This window comes from Hypomesus transpacificus, chromosome 13 (assembly GCF_021917145.1).
Source record: "Hypomesus transpacificus isolate Combined female chromosome 13, fHypTra1, whole genome shotgun sequence".
Taxonomy (NCBI): Eukaryota; Metazoa; Chordata; class Actinopteri; order Osmeriformes; family Osmeridae; genus Hypomesus; species Hypomesus transpacificus.
The window spans coordinates 1,409,700-1,412,794 of NC_061072.1; the positions used below are offsets into that span (position 1 = coordinate 1,409,700).

General features: G+C 41.6%; 1 long non-coding RNA gene across 2 annotated transcripts; it reads left to right on the top strand.

The window, feature by feature from the left end:
- The first annotated feature begins 286 nt into the window (after positions 1-286).
- Positions 287-2,414, top strand: LOC124475652. Of its 2 annotated transcripts, none has more exons than XR_006956953.1 (5): positions 287-332; positions 1,083-1,216; positions 1,426-1,570; positions 1,704-1,822; positions 2,048-2,414. It is a non-coding gene; the product is annotated as an uncharacterized LOC124475652 (long non-coding RNA). The 2 variants fall into 2 exon arrangements; XR_006956952.1 differs by lacking the exon at positions 287-332 and adding an exon at positions 402-897.
- Positions 2,415-3,095: the final 681 nt, after the last annotated feature.

Below are 3,095 nucleotides of genomic sequence, written 5' to 3' on the forward strand. Positions count from 1 at the left end.
TGAAGTGCAAACCACACCCCCTAATATGAGTACATCCCCCAAATGAAAATACTCCCCCCCAATACAAGTCAACTCCCCCCAAAACGGATGACTTGATCACCTCCCCCCAATACAAAAACCTGCTCCCCCCCCAATACGAGTCAACTCCCCCCAAAACGGATGACTTGTTCACCTCCCCCCAATACAGAAACCTGCTCCCCCCCAATACGAGTCAACTCCCCCCAAATCGGATGACTTGTTCACCTCCCCCAAATACAAAAACGCGCTCCCCCAAATGGAAAACGACATTACATTAACTCAAAAACACATTACATTAACTCTGAACGGAAAGGGTAGGTACTACACTTTAGCGCTGATTGGATGCAGTAGGCTAACTAACAAGAAATAAGAAATTGATCGACAGAAGTACAAAATGCAAAAGCCTGGCAGAGTTACGTGCACCAGAACATTTGTTTGGCTATCGAAGAATGTTTTTTTTTAGCAAATGGTTGCTACTGTGATATTTCTGCCTTGCTAGCTAGCCAGTAACTGACTAGTCTATACTGTTGGATAAAGACTAGCTATTTGCGTTTCGTTTTTATCCGTGAAAGCTGCCATGTAAAGGCTGGACAGTCCATATCCAACTATCTGTCCACTAGTTATGTAGCTAGCAAAACGAGTTAGCCTCCGGTGCTGCAAACTCTTGAGATTCGTCTTTTATTGTTACTTAAAGTCGATTAGTCAATCTAGTTTGTATTTTGAGGCAAACTCGCTGCTGAAGGCAAATAAGCTTAACCTTGTTAAGGCTGGCTGGCGTTAGCTTTTTCTTTTATCTTAAAACGAAACTTATCCTATTTCATTCAAGCTTGTGTTGTTACCGGACCACCACAGGGTGCAATGCTACCAACGATATTACTGGTATTTCTCCCTTTAGGCTATTGGTATTTCTCCCTTTAGGTTATTTTCAGTTGTTAGACGATTTATTATGGAGACTATTTGTTCACGTTCTTATTCCAGATACACATGGTCGATAAATTATTACTGGTTTGGATACAACAACAACAAATCTAGCCTTGTCTACTTTAACACCAGTCTTCTTTCAGGATGGAAACAATGCAGCGAAGCCTAGAGTGGGCAAGGGGTACGCTCTTGAATGTTGCTTCAGCAGACGGCCTGATAGCTTAAGTGTCCGAGTTCATCGAGGAGATTCGCACCTATGGTCGGCATGCACAACAAGGTGAGAGCCTTTTCAGTGGGGTTGGGTGCTTACAGCTCAGCTAGTCCTTTGAGCTGTTTCACACATCGTTCTCTTGCAGTTGCCATTGTTCAGTATTTTTTGTGTCCATTGGTGTTAAATTCCAGTGGTGTTTAACAGTGCGTGCCTGGAGCGTGTGCAAGTTACAGTCTCTTAAATGTTCTAAGCACATCATTGTATTATTGTTGTAGCCAGTTCCGGTTACCAGGCTCCATTGACTTGGACTGGAGCAATGGGGGCTCCTCATTATCACATCACCGGAGAGCAGCTGAGGGGTCTGATGATGGATGGAAGATATTCTCCACGTGTTCCACTACACTCAAAACCACATCTGAGGTCAGTTGTGCTTGGGGTTGAATGCTATGAAATGCAAAGCTTTTAAATGCATGGTTTCCACAATTTTGGCATGAATGGATTGTCAATAATAAATTACTCTAGTGATGCATTGTCACTCTTTGTGTCTTGTCAGATACTTTGCATTAACCTGAGGGCAGCTGCGTCCCATCAATGTCGCAGAGGCTGCACAGAAGGTACAGTGTTGCTGCTCTGAATTCTTGATGACACATCGATGGAAACTACAGACTGAAGGTAGATGCTCACTCACTAATTTTCTTAGTATGTCTTGGTTATTGAAACTATAGGTTATAACATCTCAAACACTATCAGGTAGCTCATCAGCTAGAGCAAGAACTGACGTGGATAAGAATAGTTTCATGATGTTGCTGCTACTTCGGTTATTGATACAGTAGTAGCACCTTGAAATATAGATGCTTATATTGACAAAGTCTAATGTTATGTTTGTTGTGATTTCAGATGGAGGATAGTCATCCATGGTGGCATTGATGGTCACAGCTGCCATGTGTTTCTCCACGCTTCCAGCAACAAGTGCAGCATTACTAAATGCTGAGGCCAGACAGTCCGTCCAGGCTTAGAACAGGATCTGGTAGAAGCTAGATTTCTGTGATTGCCACCTTTTGAATTGGATAACCATGGACCAGAACAAGATAAACAATATTTTCCTGCAGTAGTGAATGTATGTTACTGCTCGACATTAAATTATAAAACGAGAAGAAGTGAATGTAGCTTGTTTCATAACAAGATGGGTTGATGGAGTGATATGGAGGGGTGATTGTCATTGTTTGTTTACTAATTCTTAAACATAAACAATGTATATATTGAATCCGCCCTGAGAGCTGTCCTTGTGTCTTGCCTCTCTGACATTACACATTTGTGGTTGAGGTTGAGTGACTGCAAAAGCCGTAGCGAATAGAATATAACTACACTTTTTCAGAACTTTACGGAGTCAGACACATACAAAATGTAGTATGCACACAGGCATGTGCAGTATTTACAGTTATAAGAAAGATGATCTGATCCACTGACATGCGGTCAATGTTGAGTCATGTCCAATACAAAACAGTTTGTTCTAGCATGCCCATCCACACCAAAGGAAGCATCCTCATGCAGCTTATCCATCCACCATAGAGGTTCACCACCAGCAACAGAAGAGAAGGAAGTGGTGGATCCCCCAAAGCCCCATCCATCACACAAATGAAGTATAACAGAGTAGAGTTTAACTTATACTTCCTCAGATAACTTTGATATGTATGTATAATAGAGCATAGGATAAAATAATTAAATGAATCAGAATACGTCCATTGCATAAGTATTTGGACCAGGGAGAAGACAGAACCCTGTGTGTGTTAGGAATTTAATTATCTGCAGTATGAATCAAGGAGTAACTCATGTTTAGTAGTTGTATTCACAACAGACGTGTTTACATTCTGTTAAAGGCACTATAGATATTCCACAAACACAAGCCTTTTAGTTTTTCCAGATGGGGATGTACATGATGCAGCAA